The sequence below is a fragment of the Micrasema longulum genome, unplaced genomic scaffold, assembly GCF_059751315.1.
Source record: "Micrasema longulum isolate JH-2025_06_02 unplaced genomic scaffold, ASM5975131v1 h1tg002006l, whole genome shotgun sequence".
Classification (NCBI taxonomy): Eukaryota; Metazoa; Arthropoda; class Insecta; order Trichoptera; family Brachycentridae; genus Micrasema; species Micrasema longulum.
The window spans coordinates 62,914-80,249 of NW_028279175.1; the positions used below are offsets into that span (position 1 = coordinate 62,914).

The 17,336-nt window shown below is 30.8% G+C and overlaps 1 protein-coding gene across 1 annotated transcript in view; it reads right to left on the reverse strand.

The window, feature by feature from the left end:
- The window catches only part of LOC148273284 (uncharacterized), a gene marked incomplete at its 3' end in the record, with an annotated part of 75,914 nt that extends 59,342 nt beyond the window's left edge, over positions 1-16,572 (reverse strand). Inside the window, exon 1 of the mRNA XM_088238924.1 lies at positions 16,420-16,572. The remainder of the gene's footprint in view (positions 1-16,419) is intronic.
- Positions 16,573-17,336: the final 764 nt, after the last annotated feature.

Sequence of the window (17,336 nt, forward strand, 5' to 3'; positions counted from 1 at the left end):
TTGTTTATATGTAATAGATTTTTTTATATTCCTAAGAGGGTATTACTTTCCGGGTGACCTTTCAGATGAAAATTTGTGGCGATAATACCAATTTGAAACTGTGTCAAAGAATGGTCAAGCGTTATGTGTGATTGGATCTTTTATATGGTTTGGAAACGATGACCTCGAAAGTGAACTCCATGAACTAGTTAGAATTATTTGAAATGTCGAAACACTGCAGAATGCTTCGCATAAATATTATGGAACGAGATGGTGACGAGCTCAGAGGTCATACGGAGAGTCAATGCCTATAGAGAACTCTTGTTGGAAAGATTCAGAACATCTCATATCTGGGGCATCTACTGCGTGGAGAGGAAATACCGTCTTCTCTAAACGATTTTAACAAGCAAGACAGGTGGTCACCGAGTAGCAATGGCGAACTGTGATTTTTTAACAGGTAAGCTATTAAAAATATAATTTATTTGTACCTACATTGTATGTAAGATAAATTGCTCTTTTGTCTGTGGTTCTGTGTGATACAACAACTTTTATCTATGAAATCAACTCAAACGACGTATCTTCGTGAGATATTTTATTTTATTTTATTTTATTAGGGAAATCAACAGTTCTACATACATATTTTTAGTAAACAAACAGATATAGTGTATAAACTCAAAACTAATAACAGATTTCTTCATAGTATACAAAGTTAGTAAAGAAAATATATTACATATCAAATAAATACATACAATATATACATATAAAAATGTTATTTTCATGTACTCAATAATCAAAGTTTTTTTAAATATTAATTTTAAGAACATTAAGTTACTGTAAATTGGGCGGGATAAGGACAAAAATGCTTGAAGAGAGGATAATGAGGGGAGGGGAGTTGTACATATTTATTATTATTATTGATCCATTAATTTAAACATAACATATTTAAAAGTTTAAAAAAAAATTGAACAACTCATTCAGTTAGTATTAGGTATTCTCATTACGCTTGAAATATGTCCGCGTCGAGCGCCACATGCGTTACGAGTCATATGTCAAAAATATCATCCCAAAGAAAAATAGTCATTAAGAAATAATGTAAGAAATACTGTTTTCCAAATCGGAAATCTTCAAAGAATCTGTGTAATCTGCAAGTTTACAAATGATGGAAAAATACAAATGATGGCAATGATTTGTAAGAAATAGGAATTATTTGTTTGTTTTTCTGTGAATAAAGTAACCGTAAAACATTATTATTGATCCTCAAATATTATGGTAAGCTACGCATAATCGCTTTTATGTAAGGTTCACCCCTGCTGAGGAGCCGGTAGTAGTCGGGCATCTTAGTTTTGCAATATTAGAGATTGGACCGGCATTGAACGTGTATTAAAACTGTTCCAAGCAGCTCGAAATAGGGAAATATTTTCTACAGTGATTTCCGTCGTCTGGGGACCTGACACAGCACACAAAGAAGAAGAAGAAATAAAGTACCTCGATTCGCGGTGGAAATCTTAAGAAATTCAAGCGTAGGCCATCTCAGTGAGACACCAGTAAATACACCCCCACAAACGTAAGCCTGATAACAAAAAGGGTTTAATTCCTCTATTGTTGTAGCTCTCTTCAATCGAAATACAAACGAAAGAAGCGTAACAGAAATACTCGAATCGATCCGAGCCCGTTCAGTTAGAACAATAAAACAATTGCTCTTTGAGTTCGGAGGCAAACAGCGAGATATTCTCCGTATAATATGCGAGCAATTCGCCGACCCTTTCAGCTTTTTCTATGAAAAGGTCCGCCCGGGGAAATTCGTTTCCCGCCGTGGAAAAAATACAGCGATCCGTCCCGCAGAGGACCTGAGAAAGACCGTTCCTTTTATGGCGGTATTCAGATAAATGTTGCCGCAGTGATTGTTGCCAGTCCGTACTTCACTCATGGATATTATTTATGACTTGTGTTTATCTAATATTTAGTAAATGATGTTTTTAATGTGATTATTTACTGATATGTATTTATTTATTTTTATTTGGGAAAAAAACAACAGTTTTTACATATATTGTATAAAAAAAATTAGAAAACATATTATGAACGAAAATTGTGAAAACAGTCAATAAAAAATTTCCACAGTGGTGTAAGATATCGATTAAGTACATTATCGGTATTAAAATAAAAGCAATTAACAATTGTTAGGCACTTAAAAACTTGCAAATAAAATAAAAATACATATACTTATTTACAGTTATAAAAATAAAGTTAATAGAAACAAGATAAATTTAAATTTAAAGAATAAGAAAAGAAGAATAGTTCTATAAAAATAATGTAAAGGGTACAAAAATATAATAATGAACATACGAATACATACATAATTATTGACATCATAAAACTAAACGGGTGTACTGTCTATGAGGAATTTTCTATATTTCATATAAGAGAGATGAAAAATGTCTGCGTGACCGGAGAGAACAGTATTGTAATAATGACATGCTCTAAAGAAAAAGTCGTTTTTCCTTGAGTTAGTCCTAGGTACTGGCAAATTAAATGTAGTATGGAGTCTTGTTCTGTTGGGTACAAGGTATTCTAAAGAACCTATAAGTAAAGGGCAGTCTACGATGTTGTTCACCAGTTTAAACAGGAATAATTCATCTGCAATCACTCTTCTATACTTATTTTTATAATATAATATTATATATTAAAGTAAAATACACATTCAAATATTTGTTCAAATGTCGGTGAATCAAATCGTATCCATGACAAAATTAGTACCTACGAAATTGTAGCTTTCACACATAATTTTTATGTTAGAAAAAAATGATTTAAAATATACGAACACATCAAGAACTGAAATGATATTACGACAGCGCTTATTTTTTGAAGAAAGCTTTAAAGTAATATAACTTATTTATGCAAAGGTTATAAATTTGAACCTTATTGTGAGAATATGGAAAAATTCAAATATATCGTGTGCTGATAAACGTTAGATAAATGATGATGTAACAAAAGGAATTATTTTAACTTTTTTTTTTTTTTATCCTCTATACTTCAGAAAACAATGTCTCTCAAATTGATAATAAAGAAACGAGTATTATTATCGTAACAATATAATATTATATTTATTTAATCAAATTATTTTTATTTTAATGATATGTATTTAAAACTTGTCTGAAACATAATTTATAAGGATGACAGAAATTTGTTTCAAAACGAACAAACCAGCTATGCTATCAAACTAAAAAAACGTGCCTTCTTGTGTAATGCCAAATACCAACGTACACATAAAAAAGGGTAGTATTTAGGAATACAGGTAATTAAAAATAAACTCGCCGCTTTTTAATTTTGGAAGTAACGGGTTTATATTAAACATTATTTATATTTATTAAGCGGGCCTTTAAATTTTCAAAAATATACATAAACTTCCAACTGCGAAGTGATAAACTGTACGAAATAAACAAAAACAAAAATTCTAATAAAAAAATATATTTCTTTAATAAGATTTTCAGGCGTTACCTAGTATGTGAGTGAAATAATTCAATTATATGAATCTTACTCGCATAAATAAAGGTTTCAGCTCTTTAAATTTACAAACATCAGCATATGAAAAAAAATAAGGAATACAGATGTCCAAATTTGGGCAAAATGGTAAATGTAACACAGTGTGTAAAGTGGCCATTTAAACCAGCCAATGACAGCTCACGAGCCGGGTTAATCGGGTTGTGGTCCTGTGGCTAGTGTCTCGGACTCACAGACCAAAGGACTGTGGTTTGAATCCCACTCTACACCAACTTGGTTCCCATTTTCTAATAGTAAGTTATTTACAACTCGTTGAAAAATGGCCCTCAAAATAAAATATTTGAGTAAATCATAAGAACGCAAATATTTCTTTTTTTATAAAAAAAGCCCTGTAGATGCCTAGACTTCCATATTACCCTCTCTAAAACGTTCTTCATCTCTGTTGTAATATGTTATATAATATATCTACTAATAAAACTACAAACATAATAATGAGACTCGAACACATAATCGCTAAATGACACATTAAATTATTTTACCATTATCAAAGTTATTTTTATTATGAATCTTAAAATTCAAATAAAGGTTTATTTGTTGAACACCGGGCTGAAATAGTAAATTTTATATTTTAAATAATATCCGATATTCTTCTATTTAGACACATCAAATGCTTCGTTTTTGGTTAGAAATAAATACGTTTATTGGTTATATTCAGAATAAAATCAGGATAGATATTATTATTTTTGGACAATTTCATATGGCAGAGGGAAGATCCCGAAGCTATTATAAACAAAGATTTTTTGGAGTTAGTTTATTTAGAGACTTGATTCACAAATAATCATCAAATAAAACCATAGATTTTGATGTGTTTAAATTGTGATGTATAAACGCCAACTAGAACATGATCATAATACCAGAGATAAGGAAAAAATCGGACTCCCTTTTAGAAAAAAACGATGTCACAAAATAAAATTTTATGCAGCGCAGAAAAAATATTATGTTATGAGAAAAACATTTAAGAAAAAAAAAAACACAATTAAACATGATTTTAAGACGTATGCGGTAAACAGTTTATTAAAAAATATATCATATTAAAATAAATAAAAATGTAGTTGTTAGAGTACACTTGAGAATATGTTTATATGTTCCCTACTTCAAGATACAAAATACAAGTAAAAATTACGTTTATAAAAAAACAGTTATTTTTCGGTACAAAAAATAATCATTTTAAAGTGTAAATACTAAAAAAATCGATTAATAAGACGAAACCCCCAACTTAATAACAATACTGAAATTTATTGTAAGAGATCAGGAAAATATTTTTCAGAAAGGAATATGGAGGTATCAGTGGCCATTTTTTGTCCACTGTGTGACGTTCACCATTATTTCTATGTTTAAACATTCACATTTTTATCACCTCAACCTTTCTATCTGTTGAATTTAAAACTAATATTTTTATTCTATACATTTAATAATATCAGTAAATAGTTCGAATTAAAAATTTCCATCATTGTATAAACATTATGTTTAACGGATTGTTGAATGCAATATTTTAATCACATCTAATCAATAAGGAAGTTCAGTGGTTTTTTTATTTTTTAATTTGTTAATAGACTATCAAAATAATTTAAATGTCTTTTAAATATTTTTATGTATTATATTATCAGAGCTATGCTTTTTTACAGTTTTGTTTTTCTAAAATTACTCCGCATGTGACGTTTGAAGTTCTTCTTCTCGGTCAGTTCTGCCGATTGGTCCGTTGACGGTAAGTAAACCGAAAATCTTTCACAACTCTCTTTTTGTTGGTTGATTCATATGAATTCGTAAAGATGTTCAAAGTAGTTATTTTATATATCTTTTCGCACATTTTTAAGAAACTGTGTAGTATAATTTAATGCTCAAATTTTTTATTTATTTGTTTATTTATTTAACTTTTTGTACATAATGTTATTTGTACATTGGCGGGCTTATTGCCAAATGGCAATTTCTTCCAACCAACCAATAAAATAAAAGTTTTATTTTTATAATTCAAGTTACAGAACATATTCAATAGGAAAAAAAGATTAAAAAGCTAAAAGTATATCAAAATAGAAATAAACGTATTTGTTTATAAATTACCTTAAATCAAAACTATTACTCAATGGAAAAAGGGAAAAAAGAGGAAAGAGGAAAAAGGAAAGGAGGAGAGATTAAGGAAGAGAAAGGAAATGTTTTTTCAGACGTGATTTAAACAGAGATAATGCAGTAACATCTTTGATGGTGGGTGGGAGATGATTCCACAGCCGAGCCGCATGGACACTATATGAGTTAGAGAAGAAAGAGGAACTGTGGATGGGTATTAAGAGAGTGCCTTGAGAATAAGAACGAAGAGGTAAACCATGAACTGATAAGCGTTGAAATTTTTCACGCAGGTATATAGGAGCGTTAGGACTATGAAGTACATTGAACAGAAGTGAGAGGGAGTGATAGTCTCTCCGCTGTCTAATTTTGAGCCATTTCAGTTGCCTACGATAATCAAAAATGTGGTCATATTTCCTTAGAATAAAAATGTTCCTTATGCATGTATTCTCAAGTCGTTCAAGTTTATCGAGTTGCTCACAGCTTAAATCAGTCATGGAAACATCAGCGTAATCTAGAATGTTTTTTTTTATCTTGAATGAATCTAGAATGAATTTTTACCGCGCGTAAGAAATTTTTTTTGTACCCAATTTTCCATAGGGCTGAAGTTCCTCATTATGTGGATTGAAAAGAGAATCTGTTGGCTTTTGTGAAAAAAAGAGCCGAAACTTTATTGATGTGTACTAGACTCATCTGGTTAAATTATTTCACCTTATTATTACTCCACTACAAATTAGATAAGTATTATGTATTAACTTTTACTAGCATCTGTATTAAAAAATTTCATTATTTTCGTCTTAAAATATCACATGTCTCTTATGTGAACTGAGGGGAGAAAAGACCTTTTGAATAATAGCATTCTTTCCTCTTAAATTGTACGATTTCTTTGTGGAAATGATAGATCATTACATCTTATTTCACGGAGGAGTATAATACCTTATGTATATAAATTTTCTTTTGACAGAATCCATATTTTCCAAGGTACACGCTATAAATGTAGTAAAATTATTTCAATAAAAGGCTTCTTAGAAACCGTTTGCTACAGGTTTAAGAATTTTTTCTACATTACCTTTCAGATATCGAATAAAATATACCTTATTTAGAATATTCTGTTCGTTTCTAGGTCAGACGATTTAGATGGCATAAATGTTTTGAAGTAAATATTTGTTTGAACATAAGATTTAAGAAATAAAAAATAGGGACCAAGATTGACAAACATTTCAATAAAAACATAAAACCGTCTGTGTTGAAATGGTCAGCTCGTTTGCCTACCACGCAAAATGTCTTGGTTTGATTCCCGACGTGGTTGACATAAAAAAGGTTGTAGTCCAGTGGCTAATGTCGCGGACTGTAATATTTTTTATTTTTTAACCCAGTTATTTACGACAAAATAAAATTGGTCCAAAATTGATAAATATAGGTACATCAAAAGAACGAAAATTATTTATTGTTCTTATTCAAATTTGTTGCAACCCGGAACCCCAGGAAACCATTTTTGAGAAGGGAATATGGAAGTCTAGGCATTAACAGGGCTTATAGCTTGTCATTGGCTGGTTTAAGTAGCCACTTTACACACTGTAACATTCACCATTCTACCCATGTTTGAACATCCACATTTCCTCAACTCTTCCATCTGTTGACTTTTGTGAAGTAAAAGAGCTGAAACCTGTATCATGTAGGTGGGATTCATTCAGGAGAAAATGCAGCCAGTCTGCAAGCATTTGGACATACTCAAAACATTGTTGAATTCACTACCTGGTAAAAGAAGAAGTATACAAAATTGGAAAATTGTTTTCAGGCGTTGTCTAGTAGGTGAATTGGTTCAGCCGGATGATCTTCACCTACATGATAAAGGTTTCAGCTCTTTTACTTCACAAAAGTCAACAGATGGAAGAGTTGAGGATATGTGGGTGTTCAAACATAGGCAGAATGGTGAATGTAACACAGTGTGTAAAGTGGCCACTTAAACCAGCCAATTATAGGTCATAAGCCCAGTAAATGCCTAGACTCCATATTCCCATCTCAAAAATATTTTTCTCTCTGTTACAACAAATTTAAATATGAACAACTCCCTAGGAAGAAAAGCCAGCCAGTCTGCAAGCATTTGGACATACTCAAAACATTGTTGAATTCATTGTTTCATTTTTTAAGTAGCTTTTGCACTATATTTTATAGTCCCTAGACTAGAACCTGAAGCTTAATACTAATTATCTTACGTCCTGTAACAAGAATTATCAAGATACGCTGGTACCTCTGTACCAATGCAGTGCCCTACACACTATAAGGTTCGCAGAAGAGAATTATGAAAACGATTTGGAAGTCGAGACATGTACAAGGATAATGACATGCTAACCAGCTGGTTTTAGTACAATTTTGCCAACGTAAAAAAATCACATATCTTCAATTGTTTCAAATACTGATCTTTGCAAGTAAATCAGCTGAAACCTGCATTAATATTTATAACATCCTACCAAATTAATTTTACTCTCGTAAAATATTATTTAAACCTTTTAGATAATGAAAGTTATTAAATTTTTTTTTATAAATAGTGTATAATACTGTGTTTTATGTTTTTAATATTATGTTTTCTTACTATTTTGGATTGTATGTGTTAACTGATAGTATTATTTACTGTCACAAAAACGTTTTCTTTGTATGTACCGTCCCAAATTAGTTTTTCTTTTTAACTGCTGGGAATATATTATGTTATTCGCGTATTTTTATATGTTTTAACAAAAACGAAATGATCGCAGCAATGCTTAGCTATTGCTAGACTTGAGTACATAGAACATAGTCGTATATAGATTTATTGAACACAATCGAGTGTTTGATATAAATGAATTAATTAAGTTAAAATTTGACTTATACATTAATATTTTTGTGTTTCGGTTTACACAAGTTGTGAGGATATGCGGTGATAGGAAATTAAGATAAAAAGCTATGAAAACTTTTCATTTTCAAGGGTTTTTGGATGGTTCTTGTTCCCATAATAAACAATTTATCAAAAAAAAAACAAAAAAAACAAGATATACCAGACACATCAATGATAAATACCCATAGCGTGTAAAAATCACTGTTCTAGTGCTAAAATGCATCGAGAAAATACGGTTATACGTTTCTATGAAGAAATGTCAGATCGCGTTTCCTCTTAAGATTTAACATTACTAAATATACTTACAAAACTTTACTTTATATATTCATAGCTTTAATTTATCCATAGAAATAGGTTTCCAAAAAATCTGTTCCGACAAAATGCGAACAACGTCGAACACTTTAACACAACACGCTTAATATCTCATGCCTCTAAAATATTGACTAATATTATTTTTCAGATAATTGAACCGTAAATTGATGTTACTCTTACTCAAGATCAATTTTGATTTAGAAAAGAAATGGGAATTAGGGAGGCTATAATGTCTTTTCGAATAATTTTGGAGCAAAGATGAAAATCAAATCAAAATACGTTTTGAAAAGCCTTTGAAAAAGTAAAATGAAAAACGCTCTTTGAGGTGTTGAAAAAAGTAGGAGTAAAAAAAAGAGCAAGGAAAATTATATCTGCGCTTTATTAAAATGAAGTTGCTGTAATTGCATATGGAAATGACAAAAAAAAACAAAATAAGACTGAGAGTCAGACAGGGTTTCTCGCTGTCTTCAGTATTATTTACTGGATATATACAGAACGCAATCGATGAAATCAGGGAAAAAATGAGTAATCGCAAGCATGTTAAAATACACGGAAAAAAGATAGACATGAAATGGTTTGCCTTTGACATCGCTCTGATTGCTAAATGTGAAGAAGAACTCTCTGATGCTCTAACATCCATGTAAAATGTATTGATTAAATAATAAATATAATATGAAAATAAACAGGAGCAAAACCAAATGAATGTCTGTGGCCCGTAATAAGCAGTGAATGAATGTTCTTATGTCAAGAACAACTCAAAAAAACGCGAAAAAGTATGTGGGCCTTGAAAGCAGGATCACCTGGAGAGACCACACTACTAATGACGCGGCTCTCGGCAGAATCAAAAAGGGAGGCACCTAATTAAAACAATCTTATAGAAGCGAGCCCAATGGATCGGCTTCATAAGCCCCATGAGGATCTTTTGCATGATATAATAGAGGAATGGCAAAGGGGACAAATTACAGACGGCGCCCCCAGTGGAAATATTTGGAGCAAGTGTGCAAGGATTTGAACTGCGCCTCAAACGTCAAGCTGAAGAGGGCTACAGAGAATAGAGACCAATGGAAGATGAGATGCGGGACTTTGCTGCAAACCAATCACCACGATTGAGACTGCGATAAAGACGAAGAAACAGGTTTGGTGTTCTTAAAACAACTATTGACCTATAAATACACATAGCCGCACGCTGAGCCCTCTAAAATTATAACACTTCACTCATACCTAAACGCTTAGTCATGCGAAACCCATATTTAGTAGTTTTTTTTAACAGCCAAGTTTTGACGTGAGCTTGACATTTAATTCAAAACCATAATGCCTGATTGTGACTTAAAAACGTGAACAAACGTTCAGATAAACGTAAAAACGAAGTGTTACTTTTCATTGGTGTGTAGATATTTAGGTACTTGTTTACGATTGAATTCTATAACTTGAAATAAATTAATTTTCTAATATAAAATTATTTTTGCAAATATCCAACTTTGCTCGTCTTACCAACAGGAGTGCACTTTATCTAAGAATACGTTTTTTAAAAATATATTATATATCAGTAAGTATTATTTTAGTACTATCAATAATCCTGTTGAAAGAAATAAATAGGTAGAAATTGTTAAGAATTTAAGAAAAGAATCTGATAGTGAGCCATAAAAAACGAATTTCATAAAAAAACACAAAATCCTTCCAGTTTTTACACAACATCCTTCCAGCTTTTATATGCATTTTTGTCGAATGCAGCCCTGGTCACGATGAATAAAACATTAACGCTCCTAACTATTTTTCAACTCAACAAATTGATGGTTCTAAGTGCTATAAACATGCTTAGACTAAAGCTCGTCATTTCTCAAAAAACAACTCGGAAATCGGTTCAGTAGTTATTTAGAAGCCCGAAAATGCTTTTTAATTTTTATGCTTCTTCTTCGATCTGGTGGATTCACTTTGTTTTATTTATTTATTTATTCATTCAAAGATACATATTACAAAAAAAATACGTGTCCCTAACTCTATAAGGCCAAGAGCCCTCTGTAGAGTTGGGATACAACATAATGGAAATTGGAAGCATACATATTTTTTTTAAATATCAAAAATGAAAATTTACAAAAGTATAAAATTTTAATAAACATCTGCATAACACGCTTAATAGTAAATAAATCTATGTAACGTCTCTTAGGCAAAATCTAAACTTGTACACTATTCTTAAAAATGGCTAATTTATCAACTCTAAGAAGTTTAATCCAATACTTGTCTGCAAATATTTGGACGTAGGTATGCAAAGTTTTGTTCAATGTCACGTTATTTATCATTAAAGACATGTGGTTTATACAAAGAATGACGATGGTGGCCATCGAAAGCGAAGCCTGGGGACAGAACGTGGACATATTTGCTTTATCGGTCATAGGATAATATTATATTATTATAACACTATTTAGATTTATATTTGCATTTTGTATTTGTGTTTGTGTTTACCACGCCAACAGCCTCCCAACAAAGATGTGACGTGTAATCTCTAAATGTCGTGATTATAAATTGAACATGCAGAAAGCAGCCAGCCATAGAAAAGTTAAACTAAGATAATAGCACCTTTGCGAGAAGAGTGAATAATCAAATCTACACGACAGAATATTTTTGACTTTGACAAATGATAAACAATGAATACATTCGCTTTTGTTCATGTAACAAACAAGAAACTTATTGTGTATTTGACCAGTTTTTATGATTTTTTATTTCTGTGAGTGTTTTCTGCAAATTGAGAAATGCCGTTTTTGTAATCGACACTATTTTCAGAAGGTGATTATTACAGTTTTTTTGTGTGAAAAGGGTCTGGCTGTTTTTAGCAAAAAATAGAATTAACCTTACTGGACTCGATAACACCAATATCTAATTTATTCAAATTGTGGACTGGCTGCTTTCTGCATAACTACGTTCAATTATTCTTACCACGTATACTCGGTGAAAAATAAATTTTATGTAATTAATCTTCATCGAGTATATTTTAATAATCATGATCTACATAATTCTAAATATCAAATCGGAAAATTTTTCCTACGGATCATATCCCAACAGCACGTTTCTACCGTGAGGAAGTTCAGATGTTAATCTTATTTGTGAAATTCAAACTACGCCAAAATATTTTCAGGTATCGTCTAATCATCGCTAGGATTTTTTCACTTTTTGTAATTTTCGCCCATGACGTCATGGGTTGTCGTCGGTGAGTTGTGCTGACATTTAAAAGTAGAGCCCCGTAGCTGTCAAAATACACTAAATATTGGAAAAAAATACCCGAAGTCCAGAAATCCATCACAACACATGGCAATGTTTTATCTTCCTGCTTGCCCAACCTGCCAATGATAATGCCAGTAGGAAGAGCAATGTCTTTGCTCAACCGCATCTCTTCGGGTATTGACATCTTTCATATTAGTGAAAAAAAGTTCAGACAGGATAGCATTTTTTCTCTATAATTGCTGGGTATTTTTATTTTACCATTTTTGTAAAATTAAAATTTAGTTTTAATTTGTTTCGTTTTATGTATGCATTGAAATATTTTGTAATGTATATAAACGTTAATAAAATAAATGAATTGAAATGCTATGATTGATTAGTTGTGTTTCACAAGAACATGTGACGGTTTTCACCATTTTTATTATTTTTTCGTGAATTTTAGAGAAAATTTGCCGCATTACAAAATTCTATAATTTTTACCGCTTGTAATAAAACATTATAAATATTTCATTTCCCGGATGACTACACGTCCTAAATTCTGCCTTAGTACTGTTTCTATATTTACCCGATTAACCAAAACACAATGTTTAACCTAGTTTCGTTTAACAGGGCTGAAAAAATTCTACTCATCAATACAAATGTTCAATAATAAAATTCTTATGCATTCCATTTTTCTCATTCTTTCATCTCTCCTGAGATCTTAATAGATCTATCAATTTATCTTCTGATATCCTCATGTCTCATTGCGCGTACATATTTATATAAACTTTACCCTTTTTACGTCTCAATTCACTTAGTTTTCTGGGGCACTATCCTCTTTCATTCAACCTTCTACCCCTTTTAAATAAATGACATGTACATATAGGAATCTAACGGAATCTACCCTTACTTCTGCGCCGGGTAAGAAATTTCTAAAATTACGAAACTTTTGTCCGTTGTGTAAAAACCACTTTTAACTATTGAAACATATGCAATTCTGTAAATATTCCCATAAAACTATTTCGCAGCACTCAATCAACGCGAAGAAATTTCAGGCTCAATTATAAGTAAAATAACATAATTTTTCTCAAGCCTTAGTGATTTGTGCCGAAATTCGCAACTTTACTTTTGCTTTTTAGCCTGTTTAAATTCATTATAATTTTAATTTCTGGTGTTATATAACCACCACCGTTCTCTATCCGTACCTATTGGTACATGGGGCACTACTGCATTTTCATCAATCGCAGCGTATCTTGATCATTTTTAGTTACATGAAGAGAAGATGATCAATCTTACGTCCAAGGACTATAAAATATTCTTGTGTAAAACAATCGGTCCAAGAAGAAGATTAAAAATTTGAAAGTGGTTTTCAGGGGTTGCCTAGTATGTGAAATAATTCTACAAGATGAATCTCTTTACAACAATAAAGGTGTTAGCTCTTTACCTTCGCTGAAATCAACAAATGGTGAATATTACACATTGTGTAAAGTGACCACATAAGCCAGCCAATGACTGGTAATTAAATGTTCTTCATCTCTGTTGTAATATATTAATATTAACAGCTCCCCAGGGAGTTAAATCCAGTCCTGGTCTAAAAAAAATTGGACGAATTCGAAATATTGTTTACACAATCAGAAATTAAGAGTAATAACATAACAAATGTTTAGATCAAATCTTAATTCTATGGTTCAGATATAAAACGGCTATAAGTATTTATTACAATAAATTCAGTGTATTCCATATTCCTTTATTAAAGGTATTCTTTATCCCTGTTGTAATTTTTTTTTTTTTATGTCAACCATTTCGGGAATCGAACTCAAGACCTCTTGAATGAAAGGAAAGCGATGACCATAACACCATTATAACGTCAAGTCATGTTATGTCTCGTCCGGTTAGTGTAGTCATCATCTGCTTTTTAATGTTGATTTTAAATTTGTCTCCAATATAATTTATCCAGCCATCAAGAAAATCATTGTTTTAATTGTCCAATTTATAGTATTTTTGACTGTCCTGCATTTGTCCTTGTTTTTGTAATGTGGTGATGTTATCTGGTTATATATTTTCGTATGCGAGCATTTTAGTAGAATATTTTTGTACGTTCAGCTACTTTATTTGAGTTTTGAGTTTGAAATAGCGAATAATAACTTGATGAATATAGTATGTCCTTTTCTTACTAAAATAGTTAATTATTTCAAAATACTCTAAACTCATTTTCTCTCATGTGAGTAAAAAAATATAAGTAAAATCAATTCATAAGTTTCTTTGCGCTAGCACAATGTGCGAATAATGGTTAAGAGAAATTTAAATAAAATAAAAGAATCACTTAAAAAAAATAATTTAAAAATGTATTATACATAATTTCACTTTTTTTTAAACTCATTTAGGGACATGCAGATAACAATATTTATTTACAGACTTTTTTGCGTTTTAAAACTATAATATTATTTTGAAAGGCAGAATAGAAATCAAGATACACTACAAATCAAAACAGTATGAAAAAGTTCCAAAAAATACAAAATAAACAAAATACAAGCTAATAAGGTAAGGGAATGAATTCAAAATTAATTCTACAGAATACAATCTAAAAAAGAATCAATAAATTAAATATTTCACCAGTTTAAAGTTACATGTATGTATTTGCAAACTGAATGAGCATGAAATAAAATATCTAAAAGTTACAAAATTACAAGAATAAAAAAGCTATTAAAATACACAAAATATATGGACCCAATACTAGCTTAAGGAGTATGAAAAGCTTTGAAGAGTATTGAAACCCCATTTTTTCAATAGAATATAAAAACATAAATTAACTTAGCCTCACTAGAAGAAATACTTAAAAAAATATATTTGTATTATTTAATTTGTAGCATAAACACTAAAAAAATAATACAAGCATTAAACGCTATTAAAAAACTTTACACATTGAGTTAACCTATAAAAAACCACAGTGCTGGTTTGGAGTATTTCTTAGACAGGGAATTCAAAAATAATATAAATGCATTCTTCCTTTCATTATATTACATTAAAAAACAAATTCAAAGCTTATAAGCCTTAAAAAATAACAGTTTTTTAGTTTTCAGTATTTTCATCCAACCGATTACCTAACCGATGATATTACATAATAATAAAACATTTTATATAAGTATACAATTATATAATAGATCAACCTTGGTAAGATCTCAACTGCATTGCCAAAAATATATTGCGTCACAGCTCATTCCAAGGTCTTTAAATCTAACGATTCTCTGAAATGTCCGTACAAAGACTTTAGCTGGAATATTTTTTTTTTTAATTTCAAACTTTTGTTATCAGATAAACAAAACTTTTATTTAACAATGTTTTGAGTGCATCCAAATGTTTGCAGACAGGCTAGATTTCCTCCCTAAATGCCCAAACTTCAATATTCTCTTCGCAAAAATGATTTCTCTCTCTGTTACAACAAATTTTATAAACTTTAATTGTTTATGTTTGAAGATTTTTCCTTAAAAAATTTTTTTTTTTTAAAAACTGTCAAGAAAACAAAATGTATATGTACACATGAAAATATTAATGGATGTATTGATGTAATTACTACATTTCTTAAAAACATGTTTATGGACTATCGATGATTTACCATTTTAATGTCCTAACGAAATCATTAAACTGTGTATATTTATAACAAATATCTTTTTAACTCTCTGTAATAGATGTTTTATTTGGTGTTACATAATTATTTAAAAATCTGTTTTTATTTGTTTTCCTGGTAAAATTGAGGTTTTTTTTTTCATTCTCAAAACATGTTTAATATGATGTATCATTCAAATTATTGTATAATCTACAATAATATGTATTATATTCCATGGATATAATAAATTATGAAATAATACTGTTTCGTAATTATGATAAAAAGCACCATTTTATCTTTGAATTTGGTTGCAAAGGTTTTTTAAGTTTTATTTTTAATTATGTATCACTTTTAATTTATCTACAGAACGTCATACTGGTTTGTTTGAGAAAATGCCTTTAAATAATAAATTCATTTACCAAATCAAATTATCAATAGTTTCAAAATAATATGTTTTTTCAGTTGTAGTTGTCTTGTTATTAGTTATTTCCTTTTTTAAATTGACTTAAACCGTTTATTTATAGTGGAACTTCGGCAATAATACGTTATTTCTTTTAAGTGTTCACAATTTTTTGCAATATTGTTTATTATTTTAAAATAATATTTTTTATTTTACAAAGCAAATCAACTACGTTTCACAAAAACGAATTGATGAATTCTGCGTGTTTTATTTCTCTCAGCCTTAGAACTATTACCATAAAAATAAATGAAAAATACACGTTCTCTTCGAGAATGTTATATGAGGCATTATATTAATAAAATATCAAACTCTTGAAAGGTTGAAAAAGAGAAAGAATGAAACATTAATCTAATTAATTGGATAGATATTATGAAAAATGCTTACGTGTTGTATGAGACAAGGTGAATAAGAGTGGTTTCACACGTGATTGTAACGTCACGATAATCACTACCGAAATTGTGGAAAACGTCACGAGAATTCGCGATTAGAGGTATCGTGAGAGGCGTGTCCGCACGGGTCCGCAGCCTCCGTGGTACTGAAGATCGAGGGGTGCACTCTCCCTACAACACCCCTCCTTCGGAGCACCCCCACCCACCCGAGGATAAACCCCCCGCTACGCAAGCGCGGTAGAACCTTCGAGATGTTTACACATTGCAGCACTAGTTTTAAATAATCAGATCGGGAATTTCGTACACAGAGTCTCGCGACGAACATCTGGAAAATATCGGAAATAATTTTTATTTTTGAAAAATTGAAAAAAAGTGAAGCGGAAACGCAAAATAACGAAACGCTATTAACAAAATGAGCCAAAAGTGAAGGGAACCAACTAACAAAATGGACAAATTTTTGAATTGAAACATTTTTTTTTTTTAATAAACTATTTTACCGTTTTTAATTAACATGGATAATTTGAACGTAAGGAACCAGAAAAAAGGTTTTTGGATTGTACTGTTACAGAAAAATGTGTGTGTCGGCCTCGTGGTGTACTGGACAGCGCGTTTGTCTACCACGCAAGAGGTCCTGGGTTCGATTCCCGACACGGTTGATATGAAATATTTGTTTTAAAAAAAAATTGTTTTCACACTAGAGTCCCTGGACTGGTACCTGAAGCAGAAGACTGATCACTTTACCTTCATGTAACAAAATTGATCGAGATATGATGCAATCGGTGTACCAATCCAGTGTCCTATACACCATTAGGTGCGGAAAGAGAATGATGATGAAATGTAATATACCAATCTCATGTACAGAGAATAACTCGAAGGAGAGGATAGTAAAATGTACTTACCTCACCTTGAGTT